Genomic DNA, 19,565 nt, shown 5'->3' with positions numbered 1-19,565 from the left:
GTGCACTACATTTCACAATAGCTAGTTTCTTTGGATATGTCAATACAGTCAAGAGGTTATGCACTAATTCTCCGTGCATTATCTGCATCCCGTGGGATGTGAGAAAGCCTCTCTCCTTCCAAAGCAAACCAAAATCATGAGCCACTCCAAAAGCATAGCGGCTGTCTGTATAAATGTTCACACATAAGTCAGTACTAAGCTCACATGCTCGTGTCAAAGCTATTAGTTCAGCTGCTTGAGCTGACTTCTGTGGTATACAAGCTGTCTCCACTACCGTGTGTATTGTGGTGATTGCATATGCAGCTGAGGTCGTACCGTCTGGCAACTTCAAACAAGACCCATCAACCCACAATTCCCTGTCTACATCTGGAAGGGGCGAATCTTGTAAATCAATACGACCCTTTGTCTGTTCTTCGGTAAGGAATATACAATCATGTGTTTCTTGTGACTGAGTCACCGGATATGGCAACAAAGGGCCTGGATTTAGTGTTGCACATCTCTTCAGTGTAATGTGAGGAGCCAGCAATGTCAATTTATATCCTGTCAGGCGAGCGCTAGTTAAATGTTGTGTCTTTGTTTGATTTAAAAGAGCATCAACCGCATGGGGTACTAACACCAACAGCTTATGTGACAAAACTATCCCTTCACTCTGACGTATTGACACAGCTGTTGCGGCAACTGAACGAAAACACCCAGGCAACGCTCGAGCGACAGGGTCAAGTACTGCTGAAAAATATGCACAGGGACGCTGCTTATCGCCATGTGTCTGTACTAAAACTGACAATGCACATCCATCTTTCTCATGTACGTAAAGTGCAAAAGGCTTCATGTAATCTGGAGTACCTAACACTGGTGCTGAACAAAGGGCTTGTCATAGCTGCCAGAAAGCAGTCTCACATTCATCTGTCCATGGGAGGGGCATTGGAGTATCTTTAGTCAAAAGTGCTAGCAAAGGTTTGACAATGTGTGAAAACCCTAATATCCATTGCCTACAAAAAGAAGTAAGACCAAGGAATGCACGAACATCTTTCTGAGTAGAGGGTACTGGTGTGTCTAAAATTGCTTGAATACGACCTGATGTAAGTGCACGGCCCTCCTTAGACAAAAGGTGACCTAAATAGGTTACCTTTGGTCTACAATATTGCAATTTCTTTCGTGACACTTTATGATGGTGTGAAGCAAGAAAAGAAAGTAAGGACAAAGTGCACTTTTCACATTGCTCAGGGGTATCAGCTGCCAACAAAATATAATCGACATATTGTATGAGAGCCACACCTTCAGGCAAAACAAAAGAATCAAGTTGTCGTTTTAACGCTTGACTATAAATACTTGGACTCTCAGTATAGCCTTGAGGAACTCTGCAAAATCTATAAGATCGTTTATTCAAAGTAAAACCAAACAAATATCGGCTGTCAGGATGAATTGGGATCGAAAAGAAAGCATTCTTCAAGTCTATCACAGAGAACGTAGTTGCTGTCGGGGGAACCAAAGTAAGAAGTGTTGTGATGTCAGATACCACAAGATATTGTGGTATCACAATCTTATTGACTTCTCGTAAATCAATAATGAATTGGTAAATCCTAGTATCAGTATGCTTTTTCAGAATAGGAAGAATCGGACTGTTAAAAACATTATACAGAACTTCCTCAACAACTCCAACTGCAATAAGATCATGCACAATTCGTGTGAGTGCTTCTTGGCTCTCCTTTGAAATTTTGTATTGAGGCAAACGTGTGAATACAGCTCCCTCCTTGACACTAATATGTACCGGTGGAATAATCATTTGTCCCACATCAGTATCTGAAGTAGCCCACAAAGTACTAGGGAGTGAAGCTAATGCAATATCCTCTTTAACAAGACAAACTCTTTCCATCACAGGATGATTATCATTCAAAATAACACGCACCCCTTCAGGAGAGCATCGTATTGTAGCCCTGAAATACTTGAGCATATCAAGACCCACAATATTGTCTGGTGTATTTGGAGAAAGCAAAAATGGACATGGAGCAGTAAATTTATCAACATGGAATACAAGTGGTTGTGACAATGGGCTAGGGGAAGGTGTTCCATTGAAATCTATTGATGTAATGGTTAAGCCAGACAGGGGAGCCCTTAGAATCAATTATTTAGACAAGGCGCTACGAGTAGCTCCTGTATCAACCAGAAACTGATCAGTAGAACCCAAAACATGTTCTGTAACATAGGGACCCCTCTGATCTACTGGAACTTTAACTGATTCCTTACCCCATCCTAGGTAATCCTATGCATAAGCAGAATCGTGGAAATCAGGCTGCACATAGTTAGACATCTGGTATTGGTTGCGTCTATCAAAAGTGTTAAACCCATCCTGCCCTCGTACATTAGCATCAACCCTAGCATGATCATTCGTGCTTCTTCTAGGTCCTGAATATCCTGAGCGATTTCTCATTTGTCCCCAACCATGTGAACATTGCTGAACACGTAGTGCTGGACAATCGGCAGCCCAATGCCCAAATTTCTTACAATATGCACACTGATCAACAGACAAATTAGAATGAGTGTAAGAAGAACCATAAGATCCACGTCCACCTCTATCACTACCTCCAAAAGGCAGACCATAAGCTTTAGCCAACATAACCTTTGTCTTTAATTTTTTAATCTTTTTATCCTGGCTACCTTTTGCTTCTAATTCCTGACGTTCATAATACTGAGCCATAGTCAAAAGAGAAACCGGAGTAGAGGTAGTCCATGAACTTTCACTAGCTTTTAGACGACTAGCTATTCCTGGTAACAGATTTGCGACATATTTATCGACAAACAAATGTCTGCCCATATCATCTGACAATAACTGGCCGCTAAAATCATGAAATGCTTCTTCAAAACGTGTAAAGAAATCAGAGACCTATTCATCTGCCTTTTGCTTACAAGACGCTAAAACAGTCCAATCTATCTTTTTAGGGGGAATAATCGTTTTTAACTTAACTAATATGGCTGCAGGAAGATCTAGAATCAACTGATATGGCTTTTTCGCAGGTTCCCTATCCCCGTCCATCTGTTCTAATTCTTTCCATGACGCCTCAAAAACTACACGATCATCAACTTTACGAACAGTTCTCCACATATCTGGCGGTAATATCAATCTGAAAAATAAATCAATGTCAGCCAAAGTCATAGTACAAGAACTAATTGGTCCCCCAACTTCCTCATAAAAGGCGGCTGGATTTTTCCGTGGGTCAGGTAATGCTGTTTTAAGTGCCATTACATCTGCCCTATTCCAAGGAGTATACACCCAATTATAAATAAAATAACCCTTAGCATCAACAGAAGTTTTATCATCACTTGTACCCAATCCTTTAGGAGGAACATACAAAGGCGCGGCCTCCCGCATTGGTTTTGCGTGAACTATCATAGTCTTATCTGTTCCGAAGATGGAAGCTTGCACCCCGCCAGTCTGAGATGTCCGTGCAACTACGTCCACAGCCCTTTTCTCCTCTTGCAAACGGACTGCCACAACACATAATTTCAATAAAACGCCTGATTGCATCAGCCACATGGGAGAAAACAAAAAGACCATCACGCATTTGCTTATGATCAGCTGCTACATCATCGGGTTCTAACTCATCAGAATATTTCCGATATAGTTCAATAACTTCTGTGCCAAATGCCTCAGTAAAATATAGCTGCTCCTTTTCCGTCCACCCTTTCATGTTGTCTAAAAGTTCAGAAGCAGAGACAACGCTATGAATTGTTTTACGAGCAATAGATCTAAGCTCAGACGCACGGTCAGCAGGCAACATTCAGCGACTGTCTCGCATCTTCTGTTGCTCCGAACCGGAGACCTTAGCTAACTCATGAGGGGCAGAAGGAACGACATACGGAGGTGGAGGGCGATCTAGTAACAAAAAATCATTGTGTGGTTTATTAAGGATAGGATAGAGAGGTTGCCTAACGGTGTATTGGCCAGTTACCTGTAATTTACGTTCTTTCTCTTCTAGCTCCTTTAAGTCATTTATTTCTTTCTTTCTCATTTCCAATGCTTTCACATATACATTCTTCCGCTGCTCTTTCTCAAGCAAGGCTTGCTCACGCTTCACTCGTCCACACACTTCTTTCTCCCACATTCGTACACAGTCAAACATATCTTGCCTAGACTTTTGTTTACACATACATTGTTCCACATACTCAATCTTTCGCAAATCAAATGACCCATGCATAGGCCAACTTAACTCAGGATCCGCACAAGTGTATTTATTCCATAATGTGCTGTACATTATGGAAGAAAGACCATGTTTAACATACATATCTTTTTTGGGCGTCCCCTCCGAGGGTGCTGTTTGCGATTCTTCCAGTCTCAAATTGGTACCATTACAAAAGCAACACATCCTACGAAGTGTGCTAAAAACAGGCATGCCAAAAATAGTGCAGAATATGCAATATTATAATCAAAGTAGCACTTAAGGTGCCGTTCAAATCAAAATTAAATTGGAGAAAATTCTCCTCATTACCTGCCTATATAAATTGCAATTTATATATCAATTCAAAGGACACAAATTGACTAGTCACCCAAAACACGAGAGCCACAGTAAGTAGTGCTAAACTTCATTACCAAACAAAGGCATCAAAACCCACAGCAAGTGCCGTAAAACGGCTCTTACCAATCACTGGGTGTCCAGGTTCCAACTGCCAAGTTCTAAAATCGACCAAATGGTCACTGCATGACGAATGAACAAAAAGGATATCAGTCGAGGACTGGCGCCACCTGGATGGTCAAATCAGAAAGAAGGGAAAAACGCCGTGGTTGCCAAGACTCGGGTCGCCTCAGGCATTGATCGTCTGCAGCGAGATCCCAGTCCTTCATCGCGACCAATCCGTTCGGTGTCCGAGTCGCCGATGAGTCCCTGTTCGGGCGCCAATTTGTTGAAGTAAGCCTCAGCAAGGCCTACTAGTGCCAGGGGTTCACCCTTCTCTGCACAAAGTCCTCAGACCATATAGTAAGAAGTTGGCACAGAAACTGAAATAAAAGACAAAGGGGGTCATTACGACCCTGGCGGAACAAGTCCGCCAGGGCCGTGGGACGCGGTGGCACCGCCGACAGGCCGGCGGTGCCCCGCGGGGCATTCTGACCGCGGCGGCTTAGCCGCGGTCAGTAAAGGGAAACCGGCGGTCTCCCGCCGGTTTCCCGCTGCCCCAAAGGAATCCTCCAAGCCGGCGCAGCATGCTGCGCCGGCATGGGGATTCCGACTCCCCCTCCCGCCATCCAGTTCCTGGCGGTTCTCCCGCCGGGAACCGGATGGCGGGAGGGGGAGTCGCGGGGCCCCTGGGGGCCCCTGCCGTGCCCATGCCTATGGCATGGGCACGGCAGGGGCCCCCGTAAGAGGGCCCCTAAAAGTATTTCAGTGTCTGCAAAGCAGACACTGAAATACGCGACGGGTGCAACTGCACCCGTCGCACCTTCCCACTCCGCCGGCTCTATTACGAGCCGGCGTCATCGTGGGAAGGGAGTTTTCCCCTGGGCTGGCGGGCGGTCTTGTGAAGACCGCCCGCCAGCCCAGGGGAAAACTCGGAATACCCTCCGCGGTCTTACGACCGCGGAGCGGTATTTCGGAGGGGGGAAGCCTGGCGGGCGGCCTCCGCCGCCCGCCAGGCTCGGAATGAGGGCCAAAGTTTATTAAACCTCATGAGGTGGTACTACAGTTATGTTATGTTATGTTATTTTTATTTGTACCGCGCACAGCTGCCCCAGCAAAGGGGCGTCCCGGCGCTTTGAGAAGGTAAACACAACACAGCACTAAAAGCGGGCAAAAGAAGACAAAACACAACAGATAAGCTTAGACAAATAAAAAGGTCTTAATAGCCCGCCTAAACTGAAGGAGCTCATCAATGGCCCGGATTTGTGGAGGAAGAGAATTCCACCAACTCGCTGCCAGGACTCGAAAAGAGCGGCCCCCAATTCTGCTCAGCTTAAAGCGCGGAACCACTGCTAAGTTCTGGCCTAACGATCTAAGAGTGCAAGAGGGAACATAAGGAATCAGCAATTTCTCCATGATTTGCGGGGAAGTACCCTTTAAGATTTTAAATGCAAAACAGAGAACCTTAAATCTAATCCTCTGCTGCACAGGGAGCCAGTGGAGAGAGCGCAGAGTATTGGACACCGAACATCGCCTGGGGAGACCAGTCACCAGTCGGGCCGCAGCGTTTTGAACCCGCTGGAGCCGCCGAAATTCTGACTGGTTTATCCCCGCCAGTAGGGAGTTGGCATAGTCCAACCTAGACAGCAGTGATGCTTGAACCACCAGCTGTCTTGTAGGTGCATCAAAGAATTTGAGGATAGGTCGAAGTCCTCTGATGATGCCATAGCAAGAAGCCGCCACCTTCTTGGTATGACAGATGAAACTCAGAGAAGAATCAAACCATACCCCCAAGTTTTTTATCTCTGCCGCTGGGAGGGGAGTCACACCCAACTCCGAAGGCCACCATTTATCATCCCACAAAACCACCTGTTTACCAACCACCATAATCTCCGTCTTTTTGGTGTTTAACTGGAGACAGTTGGATTTCATCCAGTTAGCCACTTCCCGCAGACCATCACAAAACCTGGGAGCCTCCAGGTCTGAGTCCCCACTCAGTGTGACCGCCAGCTGTGTATCATCTGCGTAGGATACCATGGTTAGGCCCCACCGCTTGACGACCGCAGCCAACGGTCTCACATACAGATTGAAAAGGGTGGGACTCAGTGAAGACCCCTGTGGGACTCCCTGGTCTAACGGGTAGAGTGACGACTTACCGGGCGGGATCGCCACCTGGAATGACCTATCCATAAGGAAGGAACGAAACCAGTGCAAGGCGGAGCCAGAAACGCCCACCACCTCAAGACGCCGAATCAGAATTCCGTGCGAGACCGTGTCGAAGGCGGCACTAAGATCTAATAACAACAGTGCCGCCGTCCGACCGGAATCCATCACGGAGCGCAGATGCTCGACCATCGAGAGGAGGGCCGTCTCCGTACTATGACCCGCGCAGTACCCGTTCTGGGTAGGATCAAGAATGTTAAACCTACCAAGGTGGTCTGTAAGAGTGGCATTCACCTGGGCCTCTGCTATTTTCGTGGCCCAAGGAAGAAGGGAGATAGGGCGGTAGCTTTCAGGTTTAAGGGGGTCAAGGGTCGCCTTCTTCAGAATTGGCGTAACTACTGCCTGCTTCCATCTAACGGGAACCACTCCAGAAGAAAGAGACAGGTTGATCAAGGACAGTACCGGGGAGCGGCAAACCGGTGCCAGAGTCTTAAGTTGGGCGGGTTTCAACGGGTCAGCCGGAGAGCCAGACTTAATTTTGGCGCTGAGATAGTCAAACATCTCCAGAGATAAGGGGGGTAAGATGGAAAGACATTCCCCCTCACCTAAGGTGCGACCAACCTGCTCTAGCATCAGGGAACCCGTTGGGAAAGTGCGATAGATGGCTTGCACTTTTTCATGAAAGAAAGAGGCCAAACCCTCACAATGTGAATCCGAGCATATTTCCCCTGCAATTACTCTCTTCGCCATCAGGTCCTTTAATACTTTAAAAATAAGTTTCGATGGATTGGTAGAATTCTGAAACTGTTGAGCATAAAAGGAGGCACGAGTTTGACACACTGCCCTGTGATAAATCTTGATTTTAGCAAGATAACATATTTTCAGATCAGAGTCATATGACTTCCTCCATAATCTTTCGGCCTGTCTACAGACCCTCTTAAGAGATGCCAAGGAAGTGTCATACCAAGGGCTCGGCTCCTTCCGGTGACACTTAGACCAACACATAGGAATCTGAGAATCGAGGGCACCAGAAATCCACTCACAGAAGGAGTCGTATCCACAATCGACCTCAGTGAGCGGACCTAAAGGAGCCTTCTCGAGCTGATGATAAAAATCCTCCAGACTTAATTTGTTCCAGTGTCGTTTAAGAACAAATCTATCCTGAGATACAAAAGGAGAGTCAGACAGAGAGCATGCCATTTTCACCAGCATGTGGTCTGTCCAGACCAACTGAGAGGAACCAAGAACTCTGAGACCTTCTAAATTTGTGAAGAACGGGTCAAGAATATGACCACCTTTATGTGTGGGGAAGGTAATCATCTGCGAGAGCTGTAAAGCCTCAAGATCCGCCAAAAAGCTCCTAATAGAAGGTAAGGAAGGACAGTCCAAATGGAGATTAAGATCTCCCACAACATTAAAATTTGCGCATCCTAGTGCCTCTATGCTAATATACTCAGGAAGAGTAGCCCTAAAAACAGAATCACAGCCCGGAGGCCGGTAAATTAATAACCCAGAGAAGGTAAACTGATGACTAAACGCTATTTTAAATAGGGCACCCTCACACCCCAAAAGTTCAGCGGCTTTCCACTGACAGGGATAACACCGTTTGGTGACCATCACAATACCTCCACCTCTAGTCGTACGATTTAAAGTAAAAATAGCATATTCTGGGGGAAAAGCTAAGTTGGTTATCGAGGAGTCAGAGTCCTGGAGCCACGTTTCCGTCAGAAAAAGCACATCCGGCGAACCATCAGCAAGAAGGTCGTAAATCTCCTGATAGTGCTTTACCACAGATCTGACGTTTAAGCTCCAGATACTCAAGTCCCGTTGTCCTATCCTCTTTACAGCAGGCCCTAAGGAGCGTATAAGGGAGGGGGGTTCCAATGACCATACACCGCACCTACAGTGATATGGGCCACACAACGGGCCTACAGGCGAACACTCGCAACGTGTACATTGACCCCGAAGGGCCAGTAAATCGGACCTACTATAGGTTCTCAAACGAACAGTCATGATTACCAGGTCCAGAGTTCTGCCACGAGCCGCGCTTCCTTAGCGTGGATGGGCGCAGACGGGCACGACTCTGGCACGACTCTGGCACGACTCTGGCACAGCGAAGGCACGCCCGCTGCGCGTATCCGCTGCGCGTTGGGGGGAGCTTTAAATAGGCGTCCCTCCACTCAGCCGGAGCGCTAGACCGCTCGTCAGCAACCCCACCCAGAGTGATCACCACTCCAAGATGGCGCCCAAAGTGACCACCACTCCAAGATGGCGCCCAAAGTGACCACCACTCCAAGATGGCGCCCAAAGTGACCACCACTCCAAGATGGCGCCCAAAATCAATACCCCAGAGACTGGACCCGCCAAACAGCGGTGGGAGAACCGATTAGAGTGCAGGTAAGGGGGTTACAATAAGTCCTATAAAATCAGGGCAATAAACAACTAAAAAAGAACACAAATAGTTATAAAGGTAGCTTTTAAAATAATATCGCAGTATAGAGGCGCATAATGCGATGCAAAGCGCGAGTACCTTCTCAGGGCAGCCCCCAGGGCAGGTCGCCATAAATAGGCGTCCCTCCACTCAGCCGGAGCGCTAGACCGCTCGTCAGCAACCCCACCCAGAGTGATCACCACTCCAAGATGGCGCCCAAAGTGACCACCACTCCAAGATGGTGCCCAAAGTGACCACCACTCCAAGATGGCGCCCAAAGTGACCACCACTCCAAGATGGCACCCAAAATCAATACCCCAGAGACCGGACCCGCCAAACAGCGGTGGGAGAACCGATTAGAGTGCAGGTAAGGGGGTTACAATAAGTCCTATAAAATCAGGGCAATAAACAACTAAAAAAGAACACAAATAGTTATAAAGGTAGCTTTTAAAATAATATCGCAGTATAGAGGCGCATAACGCGATGCAAAGCGCGAGTACCTTCTCAGGGTTCAAACAGCACCCTTCGGTAATGTTTGAAGTAGCACACTGAACTGAGAGAGCATGGTCCTTTTATACCCACGCAGGGGCTAAAAGGAGGTGGTAAAATTATAGAAGCAAGACTTACATACATGTAAGGTCATATGGAAATGCACAGTCGAAAGGGAGGAGGGGCTAACAGTTTTCAAGGACTAACAGCTGCAGACCTTACTAGGCATGTGCGAAAGTGGGAGATGCTAAATATAACTTGTCACTAGGCAGATTTTCAAGAGTAGTTAACAGAAAGGTAGGACAGAGCACATGGTGAACGGAAGGCAGTATGTGGCAGAGAAAATGGCTGCCATGAATACAAAATGGATTCCGCGAAATGTTCACAATAGTTGCTAAATTCAAGATGTCTTCTTCTAATGCTTAATCTAATCGCTGCTAAACTACAACACCACCACCTTGGTACGTCTGCGAGGGTTAAAATAAGCCATGGTTGATTTGTCCAGTAGCGCTGTCTTGATGTCAGCAAACGCCTTGTCTGCCATTGGGCTCCACTCCCACCGGTGACCAGTTTTGGTGAGCTGTCTCAGAGGCTCCGCCATGGTTGCGAGCTGCGGAATGAACCTTCCACAATAGGTTGCCATACCGAGGAAGCTCCTCACTTCCGTAGGATTTTTCGGAATTGGTGCTTGACGGATGGCATCAGCTTTACGAGGGTCTACCTGTAGACCGTCTTTTGAGAAGACATAGCCAAAGAACTCCACCGATGTCTGATAGAAGGCGCATTTCTTCTTGTGGAGCGTTAACCCTGCCTCTGACAACCTCTGCAAGGTAGCCCTAAGATGTCGGTGATGTTCTTCTCTTGTTTTAGAATGAATGAGGATATCATCACTCAAATTAATCACCCCTTGCAGCCTGGAGAGCGTCTCTCTAATCATGTTTTGAAATACTTCGGCAGCCGATGATACCCCAAAACTCAGTCTCTTGTATCGCCAAAGCCCTACATGAGTTGAAAAGGTGGTGATGTTCCTACTGTCGGGTTCCAGCTCCAGCTGATGATACCCAGCATTAAGGTCCAATTTCGAGAACCACTGTGCCCCATTCAAGTCAGCTATGATGTCATCCATCGTAGGTGTTATGTGCCTTTCTCTTTTAATTGCTTTGTTGGGAAGGCACATGTCAACACAGAGACAGATGGTGCCAGGTTGCTTGGATTTTGGCGCTATCACCAACGGCGACACCCACGGTGTAGGTCCTTCGACCTTCTCAATTACCCCTTGGTCTTCAAGTAGCTGCAGCTCCTTCTCCACTGCTGGTCGTAAGTGGAATGGAACACATCGGTTTCTAAGGGCAATGGGCGTAACTCAGTGATCTATGTGTAGCTTGACCCGTTTGCCCTTGAGTTGCCCCAACCCTTCAAAAAGCTGCGGAAATTCGTTAATTAGGTGCTCAGCGTGGGAGTCATATACTTGTCGCACAAAGCATACTAGTTCTAGCTCTTCCGCAGTGTGACACCCCAAAAGATTGCCTCGGTCCCCAGTCACGACATAGAACCTTGCCTGTGTTGACACCTGCCCACTGGACACTGCCACCTCCACCGTGCCCTTTAGAGGAAGCGGCTCTCGGCCCCCATAGTTGTATATTTTAGTGGTGGTTGGGGCAAGCGATGGTGTTGGGGTCAATTGCTTGAATAGAGTCTCATCCAATACAGTCACCGATGCTCCTGTATCTATGAGCACCGTGGCCGACTTGCCATTGATGTGGATGCTGCTCATAGGTGGTGGCCGCCTCTTCTGCTGTCTCCCACTGGTGAACGAGATCACAAAGATATCTTCCTCGAAAACTGGCGTCCTCTGAGCCACGGTTTCACCAGATTCATCAGTCTCTTTGGTTACGCTTCTAACCTTGGTGTCCCTTCCTTTTTGGTTTCCTTGCCATCCTTTTCCTGACCTGCACACTTTCGCAAAATGATTGTCTTTGCCACACTTATCACAAGTTTTCCCTTTTGCTGGACACACCATTGGTGGTTTGTGTTCGTACCCACAGCTCCTGCAGGCGCGCGCACCCTGTCTGACAAAGTTTGTTTTCCTTCCTGGAGGTTGACAAGTCTGGATGGCGTCTATCTGCTCTTCTTTCACTTGGACAGGACGTGTGGTTGACGCAGCGGCCAGTGATTGTCCTCTTACTACTGCCATGGCATCCGCCCGCACTGCAGATAGTTCGTGCGAACGTGCCAAAACCAAGATGTCGTCGAGGGGCATGCCTTGCTGGTGTAGGATGAGCTTCCTTAGTGCGTTCGACCGGCATCCTTGAATAATCTGTGCTCTAATCTCCTCTTGTTGATTGAGGCCCACACACGAACTTGCTAGCTTCCTTAGTCACGCATAGAACATGTCCATGGACTCAACATCCGTCTGCTGAGCCTGCCGGAGTTTGAAGCGTTCAAAGTCTGAGTTCAACTGTGGATCAAAATGCTTGTTCAGGGCCTCCACTGCTGCATTGAAATCCAACTTATCACCTGTGTTTGGGAGTGCGTAGAACAGTTCCTGCAGTTCATCACCCCCCATGAGCAGCATGAGAGATCTGCGCACGGCCCCGTCTGTCTCTCTTGTGGCGCAGAAGTAGTTTTCTAATTGGTTTAACCATAGGCGCCATCTTGGCGAAGCTGTGGCCGGATCAACCAGTTGGCTAAATGGGGGCAGCGCAGTGACTGAGGAGTGAGCACTGGCGCCTACTTGCGCCGGCGGCTGGGGATTTTCCTGTGGTGGGACGCTCATAATGTCTTGCGGTCTGCAGGCGCTTTGTTGATGTATAGCCTTTCTTATAGTTACTCTTTAACGTTCGTGGTATCTGTGTTTTGTTCTCCTTATTAGTGTATTTTCCACTTTTATTTTCACCCAAGGCCACTCTTCAATGTAGGTGTTATTTCCAAAAGAGGAGGAAAAAAAAAACTCTTTTTTTTTCCACTCTATATAGCAAAAAGTTTTTTTTACTTTGGGGGGCCTACCCCTTTTTCTTTGTTCACCTTCCCTCTTTATTGAGCAGTCTTTTATTTCCTTGGTCTTTCATTTATTTATTACTTTTTTTTATCTCTTTTTTTTTTCCCAACCCTTTTCCAGGGTCTCCTAGGGCTTTCTGCCCCTCCTCATTAGTAGCTCGGGGCTCCTGCCCCTCTGGCTCCTGTGCTGCATTCCCCTCCCTGGGGAATGCAGCCTGAGCGTCACGTCGCCTCGTGCTGGGCATGCGTGTGTGTTTTCTCACTGGTTGCAGCCCCGCGGGGTGCTGCCAAGCCTCCCGGCGAAGACGCTGCACTTAAATCAGCGCCGGAGGTGAGGCTTTATGCACCTCTTTTCACACAGCTCGGGCCGCGGCAAGGACTCACGGGGCTCCGGGCTCGAGCAGGGATTTCCCGGGAGAGGGAGGCGGGCGTACCTTCTCCCGATGCGGCCGAGCGCCGTTCTTCTTTTCTTCAGCCGCGTCTCAAGTTTTTTTTTTTCCTCTTTGTGCCGGACATCTCATCAGCTCATCAGCTCATCCGCGACGTGGGAGTGTCGAAATCCTGCTCGTCGCCATTGTAGTGTGGCAGGGCCACGCTGCATTACGGGTCGGACAAAAGACACATGTGTACTAGATAGGGTCTCAAGGGGAACTGCGTCAGCGCAGCCCCAGATTTATTAGGTAAACTCGGTTCCGCGTTCCATCCGGATACGCGGAACCTGACACCAAAGAAAAGGAGAGCCCGGGTGGCTCTCTACACTGCCTTCCCTGGTCAGCCAAAGAGGGAAGGCAGCAGTCCCAGCCTCGTCACAGAGTGGGATGGGGTCAGTGAGACTGCTGACCCCACCCCACTCTGTGACGAAGTGTCACTGATTGACACTCGCCCTGGGTGCTTCAGGGCTAAAACCAGGAGCACCCAGAGTGAGTGTCAATGGGTGACGCTTTCCTCGTCACCCAGGGGAGGGCCTCGAGGCACCTTTGCTGTGCCGAGGAGGTCACGCCCATCGGAGCTGTGACCTCCTCAGCCCAGCAAAGTTCAGCTCAGGCAGCCAGGAGTATGCGCAAATCGCGCATGTCTCACTCCTGGCTGTCTGAGCTGAAAATGAAGAGTGTCTGTCAGGCTGATCTTTGTTCAGCCTGACAGACACTCTTCATGAGGGGCAAAAGATGGGGGGCGTGGCCCCTCTGCCCTAAAGGACGGGCCATGCCTGCGAACTAATGGCCTCTCTTCTGGTGTTTATTGTGTTATGTATTGTTGTGAACACTGTTGGGCTTCCTCAGGGCTAGTTTCTCCCTCCCAGGCAGCAATGACATCAGTGTATGGGACCAGTACTGCGCCATGATGTAGTGTGCAAGCGTGGCACTATTTGGAGAATGCTTGAGTCTACTTTTTGGCACATGCACAAAACATTGATGCTGCCTAGTGGCAAACTAGCAACATCTGCACCAGGTGGGTGAAGGGCACTTCAAACACATGAGCACTATAAGTGAATGTAGACTGGAGTGCCTTTAGGGTTGGGGCACAGGGTCTGTCTTCAGCTAGGGAGCAGAAGTGCTAGAAATTTCTACAGAGCTGGTCATATGAGCTGGAGTCAACTATGTATTTGTAATTGTTTGCTCTGCGAGCTCTGTGGTAATTTGTGGTGTTTGATGATGTTTACAAGACGAGCCCAGGTGACTTGATCCATGCCAGCTGTGATCCATGTGTTAAACACAGCAGGCTCATTTGTGGCTGTAAATGCAGGAAATGTCAAAGAGAAGATACATTTCTTGGAGCAGCTAGAGTAACGCCTCTTAATTTACGTGGTATTAAAGTAAATGTGCGGTTGACTGTGTTATGCAAAATGCAAGATGACCACGCCTGGTGTCGTATTTTATTAAATCTAGCGAACCATAGGCGGTATTTCCGAAAATAAACCGGGGTTTGTTTCCTGTACTAGGGAGGCCACGGGTCCATATTCTGTTGCGTATATCATGGAGCAATTGTTATGTTAGTTTCTTGCACAGAAAAGTAAATCTAAAAATTGTCTTTTGGAAGAGGTTCACTAGATGGCGCTGCAGAACAGCGGGATGCTTGAGGAACAGATTTCTAATTGGAAAGTCAGTATTTTGTCAAAAACGGCAAATAAAAAATGCTTTCTGTAAAAGATACCAGAGGTCACTAGAGGGCACTACAGGACAGCTGGATGCTTGCGAAACAGGCTTCTGAAAAGAAAGTCAGGGGCATATTTATACTCCATTTTGCGTCCTTTGACGCAAATTCGGCGCAAAACTAACTCCATATTTATATTTTGACATTAGACCAGTCTAACGTCAAAATATTGGAACTTTGCACCAATTTTTAGACGCGTTAACCTTCCTTGTGTCAATGAGACCCATTTCCATGGTTAAACACTGTGGAATGGGTCCACAGGTGCCCTCCCCAAGCCCTAGGAACACCACCACCCACACCAGAGGGACACCATCCCAGGTGTGCAGGTTAAGTATAGGTAGTATTTTATTTTTTTTAATTAAAGTGCCATCGGAGACCCAACTTGGGGGCCCCTGCATAGCACAGGGTGCAATGGCCATGCCCAGAGGAGCCTGGTCCCCTGTGCTGGCCACTGGGGTGGTGGACATGACTCTTATCTTTTCTAAGACAGGAGTCATGTTGTGTATATGGTTTTGCATCTGAAAATGACGCTAGGCTGGTTAGGGGCATTTTTTTTGCCTCTAACCAGCCTAACATCATTTTTTGGTGCAAAACTCCCTTCTCCCCATCTGCCACCCCCACCCGGCTAACTGCATTTTTTTTTTATGCAAGCCCACCCTTTGCACTGGCTTGCGCCATTCTATAAATATGGCGCCCGGCTGGTGCTCAGGAATGGCGCAAGCTGGTGCAAAACTTTTTGATGCAAAACTGCTATAGTGTAGTTTTGCATCAAAAAGTATAAATATGCCCCTCAGTATCTTGTCAAACAGCAGTAAATAAGAAACACTAGGGCCTCATTTACACGGTCTCTGGCGTGCCATGCACCACCGGGAAAGGGTAGAAATGAACCATATCTACAAGGTATGGCGCATTTCTGTTTTCTCCCCTGCGCTGGCGCACAAACTGCTGCCTGGCGCCAACACAGGCACCCTTTCCCCGTGGTGTAAGGGTGCATGCTTTGTAGGGATGATTGTTTATGTGCAGGAAGGTCCACCTTCCTGCACAAAAACAATACCAAGAGGTGCTTTTCTCTTTCTATGGGCCTCATTTACAAGGGAATTGTGCCAGTGGAACATCGCTTTTTCTGATGTTCCGGTGGTGCAATGCCTTGCTCCATATTTACAAAACGTCATTAAGCCATTTTTTGTGACTTAACGCTGCCTTGTATATACTCCCCTTTACACACATCACTTTGTGTGAAAGGGGGTGCAATGGGTGTTGCTGTGGGCGATCCACTGCAACACCCATTGCATTTTGACGGTGCCCTAGATTTACGAGCAATCATAAACCTGAGGCAGCATTAGAGTGGTGCAACGAGGAGAAATACTTTTATTTTATTTCTCCTTGTTTTTGCTTTTTCTATGTGTGCTGCAGAATGCAGAAGGAGCAAATCACCAGTAATGAATGGTTATGTGCAGTAAGGTGTCCCTTCCTGCACATAAACAATCTTTAAATAATGACGATTTCTTACTTCTGTGTGTGCAGCATTCTGCAGCACACATAAAACTAGCATATTGCCATTATTGATTGTTTATGTGTAGGAAGGAACACCTTCCTGCACATAAACAATCATTCCCTGCAACGCAGGCATCCCAGCTATTTTTGGCGCCAGTGCTAGGTAAAACACAGGGGTGCAGTGTATTGTAATAAATATGGCGTTTCTGAATTGTCGCAGTGTGGCGCTGAAAAAGTTGCAGCTGTGCTGTGCCACTTTTTTGTAATTGAGGCCCTATGTGTGCTGCAGAATGCAGCACACAGAAAGAGGAAAAAAGGGGAGAAATAAAGATATTTCTCCCCGTAGCATCACTCTTACGCCACCCCTTAGGTGGCATAGGAATCTGATGCATTCCCAGACTTGTAAATCTGGGCATGTGCAGATTCCTTCGGGTTCCATGGGTTTTTGCATGGAAACACACTAAGCAACACCCATGAAACGCCCCTTTCACACAGTGTTATGCGTGAAAGGGGTCCATATTTACAAGGCCATGAAAAGCCATGCAAGGTGGCTTTGAGTGATCTTGTAAATATGGGCTGGCATACTCTGCCTCCGAAGCGTAGAAAAAAAAGGATGCTCTAGTGGCGCAGTGTGCTGCAAGAGCCTCTTAAAGGTGGCCTACTATATTTTTGTAAAAAATTCACTAGCGAACGCTGCAGGACAGTTGTACACCTGCAGAACAGTTTTATAATAGGAACGTCGGTCTCTAGTAAACTGCTGTAATACGTCACGGCTGTATCGTAGATATGCACGTTTTTCAATTAGAACACATTCATTTTTTTTTTTAATTAATCAGAGTATTGAAATGTAAAGATGTTGCAATTACCTTTGGAAGTATTAAAGTGTAGTAAAAATACGGTCTGTCAGCAGCATTCTGAAAACCTCTCACGTAACGAGTCTGCGGTTTCACTCTTCCTGCAGTACCTCAACCTTGTAAACACTGATGACAGGCTCACGTTATCACAAGCAGTAAACCCCTTCAGATGTCCCAATCCCATAAAATAAGTAGTACATGACTCTGTTTGTTGGTTTGGGAAATGTTGGCCGCAGTTTTATTCACGTTGATTTACAGCATATTCACCCTGCTTTTAGAAGGGCCATAAATCATTCCGTCATCTCAGATATACATGCAAAACGGGGTCACGCGTTGTTATAATTTACTTTATCATCCATGAGGTTCAAAGCGCCTGGGTTTATGCTTACATTGTTATAGTTACTGTTTGTCATAGCACACTTTGCATCTTAACAACCCCCGTTCATTTTCTATCTGTATGACATCTGCCCATCAGTAATTTGCCACAAATCACTCTCGCGTTTAACCCTTTGTGTATCTTGCCCCTTGGCATTGGTGTTATTCCTTCTCTCAATAGGAGGGTTCTCATTTCCTTTTAGGCTTATCCCGCTACCTTGTTTGGTCCTTGTATCCTGCTCTCCAGTGGACCTGGGATGCTAGTGCCGTGTTTCGAGTACCTCCCCCGACTGCCTTACCCTGCCTTGAGGCATCCCAAGGTAAGTAGCCCTGCCACCCCGCTGTGTTGGGTGTGGCCTTCATTGTTCCTTCGCTCTCCTTCTCCGCCATCCTTTTGCCCCCAACCTGCGATGATCTGGGTCCTTAGTTTTAGGTGTGGGTGGGTGGGTGTCTTTGTTCAGTCGCTGCCCAGCCACCCCAACGAAGAAGAGGGGTTCCGGTCCAGGCAGCCTCTTTTAAACCCTAACCTTGCTTTGGGACATGTTAGGGAGATTTTTTTAAAATGCAGAGGCCCCCATTGGGCCAACCTGAGGTTTATTGCCTCCTCCTTCCGCTTCCGCCCGAAGCAGGATCGGGGGGTTTGCCACGAGGGGAGACCACTTCCTGTCCCCCCCCCTTTGTTTGCGCGCCTCGTTTCGGCGCGCATTTTTACTTGCGGGCCTCGGCGTGGTTTCTGCTCTGGCCACTTTGAGCGCCCTTCGGTTGCAGGCCTTTACCCTAAACCCCTCCAGACCACCCAATCCGGTAAAATAAGTAGTACATGACTCTGTTTGTTGGTTAGGGAAATGTTCGCCGCAGTTTTATTCACGTTGATTTACAGCATATTCACCCTGCTTTTATGAGGGCCATGAATCATTCCGTCATCTCAGATATACATGCAAAACGGGGTCATGCGTTGTTATAATTTACTTTATCGTCCATGAGGTTGAAAGCCCCTGGGTTTATGCTTACATTGTTATTGTTACTGTTTTTCATAGCACATGTTGCATCTTAACAACCCCCGTTCATTTTTTATCTGTATGACATCTGACCATCAATAATTTGCCACAAATCACTCTCGCGTTTAGCCCTTTGTGTATCTTGCCCCTTGGCGCTGGCGTTATTCCTTCTCTCAATAGGAGTGTTCTCATTTCCTTTTAGGCTTAACTCACTACCTTGTTTCGTCCTTGTATCCTGCTCTCCAGTGGACCTGGGCTGCGAGTGCCGTATTTTGAGTACCTCCCCCGACTGCCTTACCCTGCAGTGAGGCACCCCAAGGTAAGTAGCCCTGCCACCCCGCTGTGTTGGGAGTGGCCTTCATTGTTCCTTCGCTCTCCTTCTCCACCATCCTTTTGCCCCCAGCCTGCGACGATCTGGGTCCTTAGTTTTAGGTGTGGGTGGGTGGGTGTCTTTGTTCAGTCGCTGCCCAGCCACCCCAACGAAGAAGAGGGGTTCCGGTCCAGGCAGCCTCTTTTAAACCCTAACCTTGCTTTGGGACATGTTAGGGAGATTTTTTAAAAATGCAGAGGCCCCCATTGGGCCAACCTGAGGTTTATTGCCTCCTCGTTCCGCTTCCGCCCCGAAGCAGGATCGGGGGGTTTGCCACGAGGGGAGACCACTTCCGGTCCCCCCCCCCCTTTGTTTGCGCGCCTCGTTTCGGCTCGCATTTTTACTTGCGGGCCTCAGCGTGGTTTCTGCTCTGCCCCCTTCGAGCGCCCTTTGGCTGCGGGCCTTTGCCCTAAACCCCACCGGAAGGCCCAATCCCATAAAATAAGTAGTACATGACTCTGTTTGTCGGTTTGGGAAATGTTGGCCCCAGTTTTATTCACGTTGATTTACAGCATATTCGCCCTGCTTTTATGAGGGCCATAAATATTTCCGTCATCTCAGATATACATGCAAATAACGCGTGGTTATAATTTACTTTATTATCCATGAGGTTGAAAGCCCCTGGGTTAATGCTTA

This window comes from Pleurodeles waltl, chromosome 7 (assembly GCF_031143425.1).
Source record: "Pleurodeles waltl isolate 20211129_DDA chromosome 7, aPleWal1.hap1.20221129, whole genome shotgun sequence".
Lineage (NCBI taxonomy): Eukaryota > Metazoa > Chordata > Amphibia > Caudata > Salamandridae > Pleurodeles > Pleurodeles waltl.
The sequence above is the reverse complement of the archived record's forward strand: the minus strand, read 5'-3'. Positions refer to the sequence as shown.